This window comes from Pelophylax lessonae (genome assembly GCF_965119305.1).
Source record: "Pelophylax lessonae genome assembly, chromosome: 4".
Lineage (NCBI taxonomy): Eukaryota > Metazoa > Chordata > Amphibia > Anura > Ranidae > Pelophylax > Pelophylax lessonae.
Genome location: NC_138771.1, coordinates 421,547,661 through 421,568,507, shown reverse-complemented (window position 1 = coordinate 421,568,507; position 20,847 = coordinate 421,547,661). Strand labels below are relative to the sequence as shown.

Sequence of the window (20,847 nt, the reverse complement as noted above, 5' to 3'; positions counted from 1 at the left end):
TACGCAGACGTTCCACAACGCTCAATGGATAGACGTGTGGCGCCTGTTACATCCCTCTGAGAGGGATTACACATTCTATTCAACACCCCATAAGTGTTATTCACGGATTGACTTTTTTAATCCCACAGACAACTTCATGCGATTAAAACATCAACAATAGGGGATATAACATGGTCAGACCATGCGCCAGTGTTGCTTACCTACTCTGTCAGACTCTACTATCTCTCGCCAATGTTTTTGGAGGTTGAACGAGAGTCTCCTACAGATCCCTGAAGTTCTGGCAGATATTTCGTCTACGTTACAGGAGTACTTTCAGATAAATGATGTGGAGGAATCTGATATAGGGAATGTGTGGGAGGCCCATAAAGCCGTCTTGAGAGGGTCCTTTATTAAACATGGATCTAGACTTAAAAAGGATCGGGAAAAACAATTGACGCAACTTCTAGATAAGCTCCGCCGCCTTGAAGCTCAACATAAACATGCCACGTCTCCGGCTCTGGAGATTGATCTTGTACGAATACGACAACAAATAGCCGATCTCCTTCTGTTTAGAGCTAAGGCGGCCATGCAAAGGAGCCGAGGTCGAGGGTATGAATTTGGAGATAAATGTGGGAAGTTGCTTTCACATTCTGTGAAGGATTCAAACCTTTCTACTTATGTCCCTAGCATTGTTTCAATGCAAGGCCAGAAGTTGACTCCTCCTAAACAGATTGTGGAAGAATTTGGCCGATTTTATTCTACACTGTATTCATTGACAGATGCCAGAACTTCTACTTCGACAATAGAAGACTACCTGGTAAAATCTGGCCTCCCTACACTCCCTATTGAGATTAGAGAACAGTTAGACGAGCCAATCTCCTTAGCGGAAGTTCAACAGACCATAGGCAATATGAAGTTACGGAAGGCCCCTGGACCAGACGGTTATACCCTTCAATATTATCAAGTTTTTTCCGCTATTCTGGGCCCGTACCTGGTCAGACTCTATAATTCTGCAAGGGAGGGTTCCAAGCTACTTAGGGACACCCTGGCAGCACATATTACGGTTATTTTGAAAGAAGGAAAGGATCCTACATCTTGCGGGAGCTACAGACCTATTTCTTTACTTAATATGGATTTGAACATTTTTACCAAAATACTGGCCAACCGATTAGCCTCAAATCTTCTTGACCTTGTGCATCTTGACCATGTGGGTTTTGTCCCCGGCCGAGAGGCTAGGGACAATACCACTAAAGTACTAAACTTGATACACGTGGCTAATACCTCCCGAACTCCCGAGTGTTTTTATTAACACTGACGCGGAAAAAGCCTTTGATAGGGTGAATTGGCGTTTTAGGTTTACGGTCCTTAAATATATAGGTCTAGGAGGTAATATGCTGCAGTGGATCACGAGTGTATATACAAACCCCACTGCACAGGTCAAGGTAAATGGTCTCTTATCTGACCCTTTCCCTATCAAAAACGGCACGAGGCAAGGTTGTCCCTCATCTCCCCTTTTATTTGTTCTCTCATTGGAACCCTTCCTTTGCACTATACGTCAGAACCCGGATGTTCAGGGATTGAAAGCTGGCAGAAACCAATACAAGATATCCGCGTACGCGGATGATCTTATGTTTTCTGTAACGAACCCGAGCGTCTCTCTGCCTAATCTATTATGTGAGCTGACCAGGTACGGAACCCTTTCAAATTTCAAGATTAATTTTAGTAAATCAGAGGCGATGGGAGTAGGGATTAAATCGTCTTTTCTACGTACCTTACAAAAGAATTTTAGCTTTCACTGGACAGACACGGCCCTACGTTATCTTGGTACCTTTATCCCACCATGTTTATCTAAGGTCTATGAACTGAACTTCCCTCCTTTGATTACGCAGACCCGCACCCTCTTGGACAAGTGGCAGATGGGCCTGCATTCGTGGTTCGGTAGATGCAACCTGATAAAGATGAGTATACTACCTAAACATATCTACTTGATCAGAGCTCTTCCGGTGCGGTTACCTGCCCGATATGCTCACTTGATTCACTCTCTCTTTGTCAAGTTTATCTGGGCGCAGAAAAGACCACGTTTATCACGAACACATTTGACATTACCAAGATCTTGCGGCGGGTTAGCCCTTCCGGACATACAGAAGTATATCCAGGCAGCCCACCTGAGTAGGGTGGTGGATTGGTGCCGACATCAAGCATCTAAATTGTGGGTCACCACAGAACAGGCAGAGACGAATATTCCGCTTCAGGGAGCGCTTTGGTGCTACCCAGATTTACCATCACAAATGCGTCTTCACCCTCTTGTGGGTACTACGGTGCGAATAGGCCATCAGGCTATGATGCGGAATTTTTTATCTTCTTCGTGTTCTCTGATACTCCCTGTGATTGGGAACCCGAGGTTTTTGCCGGGCCTCTCGTCACCAGATTTGGTGAAGATGGGTGTATCCGGATATGCTCGAGCCTTCCAGTTTTTGATCTCGGACAGCTGGCCGACATTGGAGACACTGATGGCAGCGGAAGGTCACTTTCGACTTACCTTCTGGTCTGCTTTGCAGCTGCACCATTTTCTACATACACTATCAAAATCTACGGATTTTGCACGTAGTCTGACCAAATTTGAAGAATACTGCCTGAAAGAAGGGGTACTACAACATACGCTTTCTTTACTGTACAGTTTACTAATAACTCCGTTTGATAGACCTTCTTTACGGTGTTTAACTAAATGGGCAGCTGACCTAAACCGCACCTTCACACCAAAGCAAATGCAGAATATCTTTTTGTCCTTTAAAACATCCATCTGTACCAAAACTCAAGAGACCAATTTCAAGATATTAACCAGGTGGTATTATACACCTCAAACTTCACAGATTTTCCCCAAACGTATTGGCAAACTGCTGGCGTTGGAGGGGTGGACGCAACAATACTTCATATTTTTTGGTCTTGCCCGAAACTTTCAAAATATTGGTCTGAGGTTAGAGTCACCGTGCAAAAATTTACGGAATACCCTATTCAGGAAGACCCAGCCTTTTTCCTGTTTCATTTGTCAGATATTCCTAGACAACGTTACGAGAAATCGGTAGTGTGTCACTTAAACGCAGCAAGGGCATGTATTCCGGCGTTGTGGAAAAGGTCAAGTCCTCCTACAGTAAAAGACTGGCTACGGAGGGTAGAGATTATTAATAAAATGGAAGACCTGGTGCTGACATCACATGGTAAGCGGGAGTTGTATCATGAGACCTGGGAGCTCTGGAACAATTTTGTTTTGTCTGAGGAGGGTGCGGCCCTGTTGCAGTAGTGAGTGGAGATAGGGGATGGTCCCCCAGGCAAGAGAAGGCAAGAGACAATTTTTAATTTTTTTTTTTTCCAACCCTGTTTTATGTAATAAGAAAGGGTATTAATCTATGGATACTTTTGTGAGTTTATGAGAAGAAGCATAGATGATATATATCTACTGTTTATGTTTACCAGGTGAGGTACGATGCTTTAATTGTGAATGTACTTATTTTTCTTTTTTTTGTTTCGTTGTATGTTCCTTTATGTAATTGTTGATTTGTTTTAAAATAAAAAAATTTTTTTTTTTTTTTTTTTTTTCAAATATAGATTGTTGATTTGGCTGTACGAGAGGGCATTATTGATCATGATACTAAAGCTTTCTTGTGTACTGAATCTACGGTGACACCGGTTCTGTATGTTTTACCAAAGATTCATAGGAATCCTTCGGATACACCCGGATGCCTAGTGTCGGGTATGGAAATCGGTTACAGCACCCCTAGCGAAGTTTCTTGATAAATGTTTAACACCTTTGATTGTGAATACCAGATCATATATACGTGATTTTTGTATAAAGTAAAACAAATGGGGGTGGTGCCTGGTTCTATATTCATCACTTGGGACATTGGTAGTCTCTATACTAATATCTCCCATGATCTGGGTATGGAGGCAGTTCATCACCTCCTGCACAGATAGATAACGTTCCTGTTGGAATTATTAAAAGTGGTGCTTGAGGGGAATTATTTTTTGGTTTAAAGATACACATTATCTGCAACTGAAAGGGGCAGCGATGGGTTCCAATGTTGCACCCCCATATGCCAACACATTTATGGATAGGATTGAAACAGCGTTCATTTATAATTGTTTTTGTTGAATATTATAAAGGTTGATTTAGATTTATAGACTATGTGTTTGCTGTGTGGGATGGTGACATTAGAACCCTACTTTTAATTAACAATTCTTAATTAATACCAGATTTGAAGTTCAATATTGTGTATTCCACTACTGGGATTGCATATTTGGATACCCTTTAAGGATATACCCTGTATATTAAACCTACAGATCGCAACCAATTGCTACACTATAGAAGTTTTCAGCCTACTAGTATATTTAAATCAATCCCTAAAAGTCAGCTTTCTAGGGTTAATAGGATTGTGAGTTATCCAATTCAACGAGAAAATAGGTTGGATGAGATGGAGGGAAGGTTGACAGAAGGGTTATCCCCTGCCATTAGAGGTGAAAGAAAGACCTTGGATGAAGTAGCATTTAAAATAAATGCAAATATAAGGATCCCCTTTGTGTCACAGTTCCATCCATTCTCACACAATATATTAAAAATTGTACGTAGGCATTGGCAAAAACTTGAATAATCCTTTAATTGCTGAATTTCATGCACCCCCTCTGGCATCCTATAGAAAAGGTTGAACATTAGTGAACATCATATCACAACCTGCTGCCTTTTTAGGACCACAGCTTCTTATCCCCGTTTGAATTTCATACAATGCAATTCGATGATTAAAGGTAAAAGTTTTACACACCCACATAAGGGATACAAATTTGCAATAAAAGCACTATACGTTCCAATCAAATTATGTGATATATCAAATGTCGGTGCGGGTTGTTCCATGTTGGTGAAACTACACAAAAAAAACCAAGGATAAAATTGCTAGATATAAATATTCGATACGAGGTAAACTGGTACAGCTACCTTTAGCTAGGCATTTTGTAGAGCAGAAACATGCAGTTTCTGAACTTCAATTTATGGTCATTGATGGAATTTCTAAGGAATCGCAGAGGTGGTGATCGAGAATTAATGTGGAGAAAAACGTGAAGTTCAATGGATACACACACTGGATAGTTTACAACCTAAGCAGTTAAATTCAGAATTTGACTTACATCTTTTTATCTGATTATCTAATTTAAGAGGCTTTTATGGATTTATTATTTTTCATGATTTTGTAGATAGATTCATGGATACATTTGGATCGATATACATGTATTTATTGTACTTTTTCTTGTTATATTTTTTAGAACATCAGGATGCTATATTGCTATATGGATGCCTTTGATGAAAGTGATTGGATTGATGTGTGTCACAGACTTAGGAGGCTTTTGGGAAAGGACTGCAGGCTAGACTCCTGGCGACTGTCTGCGTGGAGCAATCCTTATTGGTAATCTCATCAGCTCAAGCCACCTGTCCTTCACACAACACGGCTGTCCCTCCCCCCTCAGGTAGATACCGGTCTACCGCCACTCCAGCTTGTAAGGAACCATTACTGTCTGAGACGGGATTCATACAACACGCTGGGTGATAGGTCAGGTCAGATATTTCCTGTCTGGTTTGGAATAGTCCATCTATTCCTCCCTGAGGGTGCTGGACTCGACATCCCCCCCCCCTCATGGATCGTCCGGGGCACCTGGTGAGCAGCTGATGTCCTAAATCCATAACTTCATGTTGACAATACTTGCACTTTTGTCCACCTGGGATTTCAAAGGGGTCTTTGAGAAAGCTACTACACAGCGAAACGCGTCAGTCCGATCCCAATCTGGTTGCGACTATGAAGTCTGTTTGTATGATTCACTATGAGCTATGTGATAATCAGACTATGAATCAGTCTCATCTATTTTAATGGTTTCATGTTTTTATTGTTAATGAATTTAATAAAAATGAATGTAATTATGTTTAAGATGTGTGACTATCTTGATGTTCAGGCTCCCCTAATTAGTAACCCTCTTCACCATCCCATAACCTTTTATTGGTGATGTTGATGCCCTCCCATCCTTGTTTGGTTGGACCTCGCCATACTTATTTTATCTGTCATTTCCTAGGGATTGTAGGGTTATCTAAGCACGTGGTTTAGGTTCATCCAACGACCATTCACATATTCTATTTCACACAACCTATTATCTACTGTGGATATGTGTTTACACTTTAAAAATGTCTTATTCTTTGGGAGCTCGATGCCGGTGTGTAACCTAGAATGAGATCCCCGATTGTTCAGGTGGTTAATTGTTTCATCTATTGTTTGTCTGCTAGCATTCTGTGCATTCCGCCTAGGCTGATCTAAGTGCTCAGTTAATTGGCATGTTAATGATATCATGGTCAGCCCTACCTCGTTATCTATCCATTTTGTGATGTTTTGGGTAAATATTTGACTGGTCACTGAAATACTTCAAGTGTATAAAAGTCTGTAAGTTGGTTCAATAATCAGTTCATTCTGGTTTCACTCCAAAACTTGTCCTGTCGAGTTCTTGGGGTAACTACAGCCAGATCCACAGATCCCGTGTTCCAGATTGCTTAGGCAGCAGCTTCTTGGCAGAGATACCCAGGCAGGGTGTCCTGTTCCATCACATTTGGTTGGCAGCAGTGGGGTGCTTTCTTGTGCCTAGAACATCCAAACCACCAACGGGACCTTGTCAGATGGAGCTTTGCTACTCCAGCCTTAAGCGAACCACACTCAAGGATCTGCTGGAATCAAGAGGACAGAACGCTGGCAACAAGTCAAAGGCCACCTTAATTGCCGAGTTGGAGAGTGACCAGGCCAGCGACCGAAGCAGAGGGCCAGCTATGGAGGGGTCCGGAATGTCAGAGCTCCAGAGCGAGATCTAGTGGCGGCTGTCCGGCTGTCACTCAACAGCACCACTACACCCCCCCCCCCCCCCAGAGGTGATCACCGAAATAATTACAGACCTGACCCGCCTTAAAACGATTGAGGTCCAGAAGGAGTACTGCAGTTGCAGAACAGGATATCTGCAAGAAACTTCCCTTTGCAGCGTTCCGACCCTTCCAGGATGGGGTGAAGGAAATCGACCGATACCTACATGTCTTCGAGACCCAGTGTGGTCTCCAGGGAATTGACAAACCTGACTGGGCCACCATCCTCAGCAAGCTGTCTGGTCAAGCACTGGATGCTTTCGAAGTCATACCTGTGGAAGACAAAAAGACTATGAACGGATCAAGGAGCGGCTGCTGGAAAGATACGCAATCACCCCCGAAGCTCATCAGTCCAAATTTTGCAGTTTACAACGGGAAGAGGGTCAGCCCTATAAGGAATGGGCTCATCAGATGTCCCGATCAGCAGATGCATGGTTCTCTGGCTGTCAGATTACTACCTTAGCGGATGCTGCCCAGCTGGTCCTACTCGAACAGTTCTACAAACAATCCCCTATTGAAGTGCGCCAGTGGGTTCAAAACCAAAAGCCCTTGACGTTAGACAAAGCAGCGGAACTAGCCGACCAGTATATGGATACCCGGAGATCCCACCAACCAGAGCCTCGCAGCTTCCCCAGACCACTGCCAGCACCTGACCATATCCAACCATCTGCCCGGCAGTCAGTCACCCTCCCTTCAAGGGCCCGACCGGCTATACCCATCCAGAAGACTGGGCCCCGCTGCTATGGGTGTAATCAAATGGGACACCAACAAGCTAACTGTCCTCTGAATGTCAATGCCAGTTCATGGCACCGTGCTGCCCCTAGCCCAGCCAACCGGCCGCTCATTGCCTGGGGGCTGCCTCACTATCTACCTCAACCAGCTGGGGTGAAGGAGTTTGGGCTACTCCATGAGGTTAACCCGATCCAAGCTGCTGCAGGTGACAACCGCAGGCATCACCGGCAGACTAAGGGTGAATGGGCGACCTGCCCAAGGACTCGGACAGCGGAGCTACTATTACTTTGGTGCAACCCAGAATGGTTACATCGCCCGAGTAGTCCATAGCCGTGGGAGTGGCTGGAGGAAAAGATTTACGCATCACTACTGCCCAAGTGCATATGGATTGGGGTTTAGAATCCAGAGATGTGGAAGTTGGAGTTATGAGAGATTTACCCACAGATGTTCTACTTGGAAATGATTTGGGGCATCTTTCTTCATCTTTCCTTGTGGATTTATCCCCAGAAGCCTTCCCTGTGACCACCTGATAGGAAGCAAGGCAAGCGGGGGAGGCACCCGATGGGACCCAGGTAAGACCTAACTTCCCTAACCCTGACCAGACTACCATCCCTTACCTGGGCTACCCCAAATGACTTTACCCAGGAACTACTATCTGACCTGACGTTAGCTGGTTACCGGGAAAGTGCAGGAATGGAACCTGGGGGATTCGAAAGGGAACGGAAAGAGTGGGATGGGGAATTATTTTATCGGGTGACCGGAGGGAAGGGATCCAATCCAGTGCCCAAGCGACCGCTGGTCATGCCACAGAAATAGCGGCGCAACCTGCTTAGCATCGGACATGACATTCCCCTAGCTGGTCACTTCGGAGTGACCAAAACCCATCACCGTTTGACTCCGCTATTCTTCTGGCCAGGGATAACTAGGGACATCAAACCGTATTGTCGTACCTGTGACACGTCAGCGAGTGGTAATGAAGGGTGACCGATCTAAAGCTTCTTTGTACCTCCTACCGATCATAGCTGAGCCCTTTAGCCGGATAGCCGTAGACCTGGTAGGACCGTTAACCCAACCCAGTCCCTCTGGGAAGAGATATCTTGACGGTGGTAGATTATGCTACTCGTTACCCGGAGGCAATCCCCCTGACAAATATCCATGCAGAGACAGTGGCCCTGCTTCGGATCATTGCCAGGGTGGGTTTCCCTCAGGAGATCTCAGACCAAGGGACTCCGTTTACTGCGGACCTGACTGGCAGTTGTGGAAGCTCTGTGGAATTAAGTCTCTACAGAGTTCTCCCTACCACCCCCAGACTAATGGACTATGTGAGCGGTTCAATGGAATGCTGAAGCAACTACTGCAGACATTCGCAACTACTCACCGGGATTGGGAGAAATTTCTGCCGCACCTCTTGTTCGCTTACAGGGAAGTGCCGCAGGAATCTACAGGGTTCTCCCCGTTTGAGTTATTGTATGGGAGACGGTGAGGGGGCCACTAGATCTACTTAGAGCCTATTGGGAAGGAGGTGTAGGGGCTGAGGAGACCTCTGTGGTAGGATATGTACTAGCACTCCAGGATCGGCTGAGGGAACTCACAGACACTGCGGAGAACCTTCAGACCACGCATCCTGTGCAGGCGAGGCACGCCTGTTCTTTTTTTCCAGTGCCTCAACATGTAGAAGAGTTGGTGGAGTGGATAAAAAAAGCTGTCCTCAGCCTCCTTGTCCTCTGACACCCAGGCTCATACTAGTTTGCCAGAGACGGCAGGAGTAGGCACCTGAACTATTCGATCATAGTGTCAGTGACATGCTGGAGGATGGGCAGTAATTTGAATGCTGTGATATTGGTTCCCAGGTTGACGAAGGGAATGTGAGCCTAGAGAGAAGGGGTGAAAATGACTGACAAGAAACTAGCAGTCATGTTTCCACAGCTGCAGCATACTGCCAAGTTTGCGCCAGTGAGGAGGAGGGAAGGGGATGAGATCACTGACTGTACATGGGTGCCTGACAGGATAGAGGAGGAAAGTGAGGGGGAGGAGAAGGAGGCACAACTCAAACGAGGCAGGATGTGCTCCAGGGGCCGCCATAGGAGTATCCAACCCATTTCATCACAGCACAGAGCTCCACGGGTGCAGGGTGCTGCAAACTCCCCACAGACATCCAAAAAAGTTCATTAGTGTGGGCTTTTTTCAGCACATGTGCAGTAGACTGCAGCATAGCTGTTTGCAACATCTGTCTGAAGCGGATCAAGCATGGCCAGAACACCAGCCACTTGGACACCACATGCTTAACAAGACATACGACGACCTGCCATGCAGTCCATTGGCAACAGCAGCTGAAAGCCACAAGACAAAAGCATACTTCACCTTGCTCCTCGTCTGGGATCTCTAACCCTACTATACCTCATGTCTTCTCAAATCCCTGCATTGAGAGGGATGATGGTATAGCAACGAGTGCCACAGAGACTTCACCCAATCTGGTGGCAGCACACAGTGGTTAGAGCAGGCAAATTTCACTACCCCAGTTGAACCGTAGAAAAATACTGTCATAGCCATCCACATTGCTCAGCATCTTAATGCTAGCTTGGCCAAATTGCTAGCACTACAATTGCTGCATTTTCATCTGGTAGACCCTGCTCCCTTACGCAAATTTGTGAGTTGTGCTGTACCACAGTGGCTGGTTCCAAAAAAATTTTTTTGCGCAAGGCCATTCCGGCTGTCATGTGTAGTATGTAGTGTTTTGGCCTCGGACAGAGCAGTCAGCAGGAAGGTTCGCATTACTGCTGACTCTTGGTCCAGCAGGCATGGACCAGGATGTTACATTTCCTTCACGGCGCACTGGGTAACTCTGCTGGCAGCTGGGAAGGATGCAGGACAGGGTTTTACCACCACACCTCCAAAAAGCTGGTACTGGTTCTGCCACATCTGGCTACTCCACCACCTCCTCCACATCCTCTTTTGCTGAATTTTCCTCTGAAGCAGCAGTGCCCCCTAAGCGTTCAAGGGGCTACGCAAGCAGTCAGGCTAAAAGATTCCATGAAGTGCTTCATTTGATCTGTATAGGGGATAGAAGTCACACCGAGGCAAAGATTCTGTCAGCTCTGCAGGGGAAGGCTCAGAGATGGCTGATGCCACAACAGCTTAAGCCAGGAATGGTTATATGCGACAAAGGCACCAACCGTCTCTTCACCCTCCGACAGTGACACATGACATTCCATGCTTGGCACACATCCTGAATCTGGTGGTACGTTTCTTGACAAGATACCTGGGCTTCCAAGATCTCCTGAAGCAGGCCAGAAAAGTCTGTGGCCATTTCTGGTGTTCATACAATGCCAGTGCTCGGCTATCTGACATTCAACAGGAATGCAACCTGCCCAACTGCCTCATTTGTGACTTGCCCACCAGGTGGAACTCAACACTGGCATTGAGTGCCATCAATGAGTACCTGTGTGAGTATGGCACAAGAACAGACTCAGGGGAGCTTGGCTTTCTTTTGCCACGCCAGTGGCTCTTGAGAAAGGATGCGTGCACCGTCTATTCACCATTTGAGGCCACAAGGATGGTGAGCCATGACGATGCATGCAAACTCACTGCAACGTATTTTCCCATGGGTAATAAGTAGAAAGGTTTTACCCATGTGGCTCACGGCCAAAGTTTAAAAAAAAAAAAAAACTATAAATAAAAGCTTTTAAAAAAATAAACAATGATAAACAATGATAGTGTTAGTTCATTTTTAATTGTTACAAAGAATAGAACAGAATATGTAAAAAGGAAATCAAGGATGCAAAAATTCAAAATGAGCGACAGTTTGCAAAAGATAGGACAAACCCACCAAAAAACAGAATTTTTGTAAAATATTACCTGTAAAATTCCTCTGAGTCCTCAGTCGCCGCCGCCTCCAAGTCATCACTGTTTGGTATTGACTTCCGCTCCGCAGGAGTAGCTAGGCATAAAGACTTAGTCAAAAGAACAAAGGCATTTGCATATACACACCCATGGGGGCTGTCCCATCTGGTCAATACTCCCCTGCAGTGACCACTCCCAACTCAGTTTGGTAGCATAACAGTAGGTAATAAGAACACAACCCCAAAAGAGGGGCGGCGCGGCCACTGTCGGAGGAATCAGAGAAAGGAATTTTACAGGTAAGATTTTACAAAAATTCAGTTCTTACGTCCGACAGTCGCCGCCGCCTCCAAGTCATCACTGTTGGGATGTCCCAAAGCAGTATAGACATGAGGGGTGGGAGACGCAACCGTAGAAAAGGCAACGCAGTACCCACATCAGAGAAAGGAACCTTACATGCACCGTAAGAGAACCTTCTGTGCAACAGAATTAATGCTCAACAGGAGCAACAGCCCAGGAAAGCAAATACCAACAGCCAGGGACCCATAAAAAAAAACAAGGGTCCTTCATGGCACTGCCGCACTGAGAACCTTGCTGCCAAAGGAAGCATCAGCTGGTGCCAGAACATCTACTTTGTAGAACTTGGAAAAAGTGTGCACCGACGACCAAGTCGCAGCCTTGCACACCTGGGCCACCGAGGCCTGATGCCAATAGGCCCAGGACGCACTCACAGATCTGGAAGAGTGCGCCTTCAAGGCGTAAGCCTGTTCAATGGTCTGTCTGATCCATTTGGCAATAGTCGCTGCAGACGCAGCCATGCCCTTCCGAGGCCCTCAGGAAGCACAAAGCGTGAATCCGTCTTCCGAAAGGATTCCGTAGACTACAGGTAAACCCTGATCGCCCTGACAACATCCAAGGAATGCAGAGCAACCTCCTTAGGATGCTTAGGTTTCGTACAAAGTGAAGGCAGGACAATGTCCTCATTAATGTGGAACTCGAGACCACCTTAGGAAGAAAGGAGGAATGCGGACGCAAGGCCACCTTATCCCGGTGAATCACCAAGTATGGAGAACAGCAAGATAACGCTGCCAGTTCCGACACCCTGCGAGCCGAAGTGATCGCCACCAAAAAGGCAACCTTCTTAGACAGCAGAGACAATGATATATCCCGAATGTTTTCAAAGGGAGCATGCTGTAACACGGACAAGTCCCATGGAGGTAAGGGCTCCTTCCTGGGAGGAGCCAAATGTCGCACACCTTGAATGAAGGTGCGAACCAGAGAATGGGACGCCACAGGGCGTTGGAAAAGAATAGCCAGTGAGGACACCTGCCCCTTGATCATGGCCAGCGCCAGGCACTGGTCCACACCAGACTGGAGGAAGGCCAACACTCGACACCGAGTACAAGCGAGGGGAGAACCCCCTGGACTCTCACCAGGTGAAATAAAGCCTTCCAGGTACGGTAATAGATTTTACCAGAGGAGGTTTTTCTAGCCTTGACAAGGGTAGGGATGACCTCAGAGGAGAGACCCCTGTCCCTCAGGACCTGGGTCTCAACAGCCAGGCCGTTCAAGCCAGCGACTAAAGCAGGATGGAAGATTGGACCCTGAGACAGGAGATCTTCCCGCAGAGGCCACTGCCAGGTGAATGTCGGCGTACCAGGACCGGCGTGGACAGTCTGGAGCCACCAGAATCACCAGGTGCGGTTCCGAGACTAACCTGCGGAGGAACCTGGATAGCAACTGAATCGGAGGAAAGGCATACATCAGACGATACTGATGCCAAGGGGCCACTAACGCATCCGAGGCGACCGCCAGCAGATCGCGCGTTCTTGCCACGAACCTTTCCACCTTTCGGTTTAGCCGAGATGCTAACAGATCCACGTCCGGGATCCCCACTTCGCACACAGCATTCGGAAGACCTCTGGGTGTAGGGAACATTCCCCCTGGTCCAGGGTCTGGCGGCTCAGATAGTCGGCCTGACAATTTTCCACACCCGGAATGTGAACTGCTGAGATCGCCGGGACATGAGTCTCGGCCTAAGACAGAATGTCGGTTAACTCCCGGGCTGCCCGAGCACTCCTGGTGCCCCCTTGGTGGTTGATGTAGGCCACCGCGGTAGCATTGTCCATCTGTACCCGGACAGGACAGCCCCGAACACGGTCCGACCACTGGAAGAGAGTTTTATCGCTCGCAATTCCAGCACGTTTATCGGGAGGGAGGAGGACTCCGACCAAGTGCCCTGGGCAGACCAGTTGCCCAGGACTCCACCCCAGCCCGACAGGCTGGCATCCGTGGTAATCACCGTCCACACCAACGGACGGAAGGACTTGCCTTCCGCCACCGACGGGGACTGGAGCCACCACAGAAGAGCCAATCTGGTCTGACGACTCAATGAGACACTCCGATCCAGGGACTGAGGCAGTCTGTCCCACCTGGCCCGGATCTCCGCCTGGAGAGCCCGCGTGTGAAACTGAGCAAAGGGTATCGCCTCGAAGGCCAACACCATAAACCTCAGGCCCCGCATACAGGTCCTGAGTGACGAGGACGGGTTGTCCCTGAGGGACCTGAGCTCGTCCTGCAAGGTCCAGAACTTGTCCTCCGGCAAGAACACCTTTGTCTGAGCAGAGTCCAAAATCATTCCCAGATAGGGGAGACGAACCGATGGAGACGTCGATTTCTGAACGTTGATGTTCCATCCGAACTCCGGGAGCGTCTGTACCGTGGTGGACAGATCGCGCACTTGCTCTTGCCCCCTGTGACGCCTTTCACCAGGGTATCCAACGCCTCACCAAAAAGGCGAGAACAAGCATAGGGAAAATCAGCAACCTTTTCCGAGAGGACTGGTCAGCCGACCAGCTCTTCAGCCAGATCAGTCGCCAGTTAAGCACCGAGACACTAGACAGGCATGCAGCTAAAGGGGCCTCATTTAAGGCCGCATCACACAAATGCATGATTCCTTGATGAATTTGATCCACCATATCCAGGTGGGCAGGCGGAATAGCGTCAGACCTTTTCCCAGGCATTTTCAAGACGCACCAGAAGGAGGCCCCGACCACACTACAAGCCTCAACAAAATGACTGCCCCCACCTGCATTCTGAGTCAGACAGAATCTCCCCCTTCCTCATCCATTGCCATCCATCCACCCACTGTCACCCATCCACCCAGGGCACCATGTTTAGATGATCTGAGAGCACTAGCGGACAATATCAAATCCTCCTTTAATGCTGCCATAGCGGATCTCCGCAGAGACATGCAGAACATCACCAATAGATTGGATGAGGTGGAGGATCTCACTGACCGCCATGAATCTGAGATAGATGAGGCGCAAAAAGCTCTTAATTCCCACTCAGCCCAGCTAAGAAATGAATAGGCATTTAGAGGACCTGGAAAACCGGGGCAGGAGGCATAACATTAGAAAAAGGGGCCTCCCTGAATCCATCAAAACCCCCAATCTCACAAGGTCAGTCCTATTCATCTTTTAACGATTTACTAGAAAGACCACACGACTCAGAAATTGAAATGGAGTGGCTGCACAGGGCCCTTAGACCCAGAGGCAGAGAAGGAGACCCACCCAGGGACATCGGATGTGTAGTGAATTTTCAATTAAAAGAAGAAATCCTTAAAGCCAGGCTTCACCTTCCAGGGAGCTGAAAACTTACCGTTAGTTCACCGGTAACGACTTTTCTTAAGAGCCTTCCAGGACGGCCCAAACATGAGAGAGGATAGGCTCCTCCTACCAGAAACACAATTAAACACAGTTAAAAGGCCCCACCCTTCCCTCCATCCTCAGTTGTAAAAAAGTATCTTCCACAACCAGAATCTTTGAGGGAAGCGTTTAATAATCAGTCCATAGGTACTTACCCTTTTTAACTTGTTTGCACCCTTTTAGTAGGGCGGGTAGGCCGGCCGTCCTGGAAGGCTCTTAAGAAAAGTCGTTACCGGTGAACTAACGGTAAGTTTTCTCCAATCGCCTTCCAGGACGGCCCAAACATGAGAGGATACTAGATTACCCCTGGCCTACCTTAGGGTGGGACAACTGCCTGCAAGACCTTGCGTCCGAAGGTTAGGTCCTGTTGAGACAGAACTTCTATCCTGTAGTGTTTCAGGAAAGTGTCGTGGCTGGACCAAGTGGCTGCTTTGCGGATCAACTCCCAGGTTGCTCCTGCCTTCTCGGCCCAGGATGTTGCTAGGGCTCTTGTAGAATGTGCATTAATTTTTACAGGAGCTGGGACACCCGATGCCTCATAAGCGCTGGTAATTGCTTGTCTGATCCATCTAGATATTGAAGGCTTAGAGGCCTGCAACCCTTTCCTAGGTCCAGAGTGGAGGACCAAAAGGTGGTTTGATCTTCTAAAACTCCTTGTCCTGTCTAACTAAGAAGAGCTCTTCTAACATCAATACAGTGGAACCTTTCTTCCTTGCTGTTTTTTGGATTGTCACAAAAAGGCAAGATAATTTCCTGTGTTCTGTGGAAAGGAGATGCCACCTTCGGTAAATAGAGTGGATCTGGCTTTAGAACTATCCTGTCCGGACATACAGTCATAAATGGCTCTTTGATAGAGAGGGCCTGGAGATCCCCTACTCTTCTTGCTGAGGTGATGGCCAGTAAAAAGGTCAACTTAAGAGACAACCTTTGGAGGGGAATTTCTCCCAAAGGTTCGAAGGGGGGGTCTAGATAACGCCTCTAGGACCCTTGTCAGGTCCCAAGGTGGGAACCTGTCTTTTAACAAAGGAGTAACTCTTTGTCTGGCTAACAAAAATCTCTATTAGTGGCTCTCTCGCCAGACAGGTGTCAAGGAACACTGAGAGGGCCGCAATTTGTACCCTAAGAGTGTTAATGGCCACACCCTTATCCACCCCATCCTGTAGGAACTCTAGAATTACAGGGGTAGAGGGGGAAACAAAACCTTTGTTTACCCCAGGTACAAAACATCTTCCATACCTTAGTGTAGATTTTCTTGGTAATAGGCTTCCTGCTCAACAGGAGAGTATCTACAACTCTCTGTGAGCAACCCTTTGAAATTAAAAAGCTGGCTTTCAGTAGCCAGGCTGTTAACTGAAAAAATTCCGGGTTTGGGCAGAAGACCGGACCCTGAGCTAACAGCATTTGAGAAATCGGCAGGTGCCATGGGGGAACTATTGCCATGGTCTTTAGAGTGGCAAACCAAGGCCTCCTTGGCCACCAAGGGGCAATTAGAATCAGCCGAAGGTCCTCTGAGTGGTTCAGTTTCTGAAGAACCCTCGGGATCAACATCAGGGGGGGGAAAGCGTAAGCCAGACTGAATGCCAAGGTTGGGCCAGTGCATCCAGGCCCATCGTTCCTCTGGTCCTGGTAAGGGAAAAAAACATTCCCACTTTCTTGTTCTGCTCTGTGGCAAACAAATCTACTTCTGGTGTTCCGAACCTCTGGGTTATCATTTGGAAAATTTTTGGATCTAACTCCCATTCTCCCTCCTGAATAAGATGACGACTGAGGAAGTCTGCTTGTAGGTTGTTTACCCCCTTAATGTGGACCGCTACTAGGGAGATCACTCTTTCCTCGGCCCAAGTAAGGATTGAGGTAGCTAGATCTAAGAGGGGTCTGGATCTGGTCCCTCCTTGTCTGTTCAGGTATACTACAGTAGTAGTATTGTCAGAGTATTTGAACCTCCTTGTTGAGGATGTTCTCTCTGAAGGCTTTCAAGGCCTCTCCCACAGCTTTCAGCTCCCTGAAATTTGAGGAGGCTTGTATTGTTGCCAAATCCCAGACTCCCTGTGCTTGGGCTCCTTCCATGTGAGCCCCCCAGCCCTGGGTACTGGCGTCCGTGGTAATTTCTACAGGGTTCCATTGACCCCAGGGCCTGCCTTTGTCCAAATTGTTCTGCACTTTCCACCATTTCAGGGATTCTCTGACCTGAGGGGTAAGGATGACCTGTTCGTCCAAGGACTCTGTTTTTCTGTCCCAAGATGACAGATGGAAAAACAGAAGTTCCCTTGCGTGTAGCTGTGCCCAAACCAAGGCTGGTATACTGGCTGTCATGAACCCCAGAACATCTCTTCTGGAGCAGGATGGGGAGTCCTCTAACGCGTGGAGACTATTTTTTCCCTCTTTTCTAGGGTTAGAAATAGTTTCTGGGCCTTTGAGTCCACCAGGAACCCAAGAAAGTTCCTTAGTTGGGATGGTATTAAAGCTGACTTCTTCCGATTGATGAGCCATCCTAAGTTCTCCAATACCTCTATTACCCGACGGGTATCTAGATCTACCTGGATCTCGGATTTCCCGAAAATCAGTAGGTCGTCCAAATATGGAATCAGAGCAATCCCTAACATGTGTAGGTGTGCTACTGCCTCTGCAAGGACTTTTGTAAATATCCTTGGACTGGCAGCTAGACCAAAAGGCAGTGCTCTGAACTGCCAATGAGTCGTTATCCCCTCGTTCTCTATGGCAAACCTTAAGAATTTCTGATGTTCTGGGTGGATGGGAACGTGAAGATAAGCGTCTCTGAGGTCTAAAGTGGTCATGAAGACATCCTTTAGTAAGTTCTTTCGTACAGAATAGATTGTTTCCATTGAAAATTTCTTGTACGTCAGAAACCTGTTGAGTTTCTTTAAATTTATGATTAGGCTGAATTTGCCTGATGGTTTTGGGACCACGAACACGTGGGAATAGAACCCCTGAAGATGTTGATCTTCTGGTACTGGAGTTATTACCAGTTGTTCTGCAAGTTCTTGGATTCCCTGGAGCAGAGCCTGTTTGACTTGAGGTTTCTTGGGGACCTGGGTTAAGGTAATTGTGGTGGGTGGAATTGTGGTGAATTGAAGGCGATACCCTTCTTGGATTAACTTGTAAATATATGGGGAGACTGAAATTTCTCTCCATTGAGTGAGAAATTGGCTCAGTCTGCCTCCCACCTTGACGCTGGCGTCACTTGTTATCTCTTGAACCAGCGGTGGAGGGAAAGAGTAGATTATTTCTTTGTTTTCCCTTCCTGAATCCCCATCTCTTGTTAGGCTCCCTTTTTCGTCTATTTTGAGCTTGTTCCTGGGGGCCTCGAAAATTTTCTAGGAGTATCCTTCTTTTACTGGAAATTTTTTACCCTTTTCCGAGGACCTAGCTAAGACCTCATCCAAACCAGAACCGAATAATAATGATCCCTCAAAGGGCAAAGCGCAAAGCTTGGTCTTTGAGGTAAGGTCTCCCTCCCACTCCTTCAGCCATATTGCTCTTCTGGCTGAGTTTAAGAGGGCACCTGTCTTGGCTGCAGCTACTACTGACTCTACGGCTGCATCCGCCAGGTAAGCTACTGCTTTCCCAATAAGGGATAGTGAGTCCTGCAAGTCCTTTTGAGTCTTTTCCTGGGGTAAATTTTTTTTTAGCCTATCCAACCACCAGTAGGTATTTCTTGCTACACAGGAGGCTGCCAAGGCCGGGGCCATGGTAGAGGCATTGGATTCCCAGGCTTTCCTCAGGAGGGACTCTGCTTTCCTGTTCATTACATCCTTAATACTGCCTGTATCAGTAAAGGAGAGGTCAGATTTCTTGGTCACTTGAGCCAAGGGCGCATCTAGTTTGGGACTTTTGATCAGCTGATCTATATCCTCCTCTTTGAAGGGGAATCTCCTTTTCCATGACACTGGCCTCTTAAATTTGGTTTCTGGGCGCTGCCATTGTTGAAGAACCAAGCCTTTGAGGGATTGGTGGATGGGAAAAACTCAAGGAGTCTTCCCTAGACCCTTGTAGAGTCTGTCCTGGGCTGATGTCCCTTTTGGCACATCGGGTATTTCTTCAGAGGCATACACTGCTTGAAGGAGTCCCTGCATGCCATCCAGCCCAAACAGATTCCTGGATGGTTCTGTTTCCTCTATTTCTTCTGAGTCCCTATCTCCTTCTCCCTCTGAATTAGATAAGGAGACAGAGCAGTCCATGTCATCTTCTTCCTGACTATTACCTTGCAATCCTGAGGGCAGACTTTGTGAAATAGATTGGCTAGCTTGTCCTGGCCTAACCGAAAGACTCTCCTGTGAGGAGGTACCTTCCCCTGCAGGAGAGGTTGAGGTTCCTGAACTCCCTAGGGAGGATTTTACAGTCTGAATAGTTGACAGCATTTCCTCTTGGACTGTTTTCAGGAAATCTTTCATTAAAGCTGAAGACTCTCTTCCTGCTAGTTTGTAAATGCATTTATAGCAAAAAGGTTTTGTGTGGGAACTAGGGAGTTTGTCTGCACAATTACCGCACTTTTTAGAGGTAACGGATCCTAACCCTACAGGTGCAACAGTAGAGGTTTCCTGAACACCGCTCTGGGACTCTGGAAGACAGGATACAACATCAATTAGTATCACTCTTCCATATTTTGAAAAAAAGAGTAAGAGACCCCTAGAAAGGACACTTTAAACAGTCCTACTATGGGCAGGGAGAGGGAACATCAAGCATTGTAGGAAAGCCAAAAACATCAGCAGACTTTTTCCTTTTTGGATAAAGATTAGATGCATTGCAGCACTTACCCGGGTCCGACCTGGGTTTGGCTGTTGTTGCTTGGCCCAGCACTTCTTCCTTCCCCGGTGGGTGAGTAGAAGGCTTCATCTCCCTGGCAGCCGTCCGAGCTCCTGTGGCCTGGGAGTCTGCACTACCGCGTGGAAGTGGTTCCGGCGTCTCCTCCACCTTCCTCTTCCGCATTGTGCCGGAACTGACGTCACCGGATGTTGACGGGTCCTTCCGCTCCGACCGCGAGGCTTGAGGCGCTCGCGTCTGACGTCACTTCCAGCGGGAAATTCGAATCCGATCCGTGGAGGAGAGCTGCTGGCGCCGGGAACAAGCGGTGAAAAAAACCTAGAGGGTCACCCGGGTGACCGACGGTTCCACCGATGGAAGAGGCGACCTGTGAGAAACCCGGGAGGGGTGGCAGGTAGAGCTACTCTCAGTGGCTTTGCCGAACCTGGCTCACAGGGGGACCATAGGACTATCAAAAAGTCTGCAGGTCAGTAAATAAATGTTTCGTAGGAAGAAACACAATCTAAACTGAGGATGGAGGGAAGGGTGGGGCCTTTTAACTGTGTTTAATTGATTGTGTTTCCGGTAGGAGGAGCCTATCTCATGTTTGGGCCGTCCTGGAAGGCGATTGGAGAAATTCAACTATTTCAAGATCTGTCGCAGATCACCCTGCAAAAAAGAAAATCCCTTCGCCCCCTCCTTGATATTTTGAGAGACAGGGACATACCCTACAAATGGAAGTTCCCCTTCTGCCTGTCCGCAAGTGCCAGGGGGCGCACAGCACAGCTACGTTACCCAGAGGATATTCCTGCATTTTGTGAGGCTCTCCACATCCCTCATGTTTCTATCCCGGATTGGAATTTGTTCCATCCCAACAGAGGCCCCGTCGCAAAGAAGCCATGG

At 47.5% G+C, this 20,847-nt stretch overlaps 1 pseudogene across 1 annotated transcript; it reads right to left on the bottom strand.

The window, feature by feature from the left end:
• Window positions 1–18,518: 18,518 nt before the first annotated feature.
• LOC309552679 lies at window positions 18,519–20,130 on the bottom strand (annotated as a pseudogene). The gene is made up of 2 exons: window positions 19,959–20,130; window positions 18,519–19,762 (listed from the first exon to the last, which is right to left on the bottom strand). The product of its transcript is annotated as an uncharacterized misc_RNA (transcript).
• Window positions 20,131–20,847: the final 717 nt, after the last annotated feature.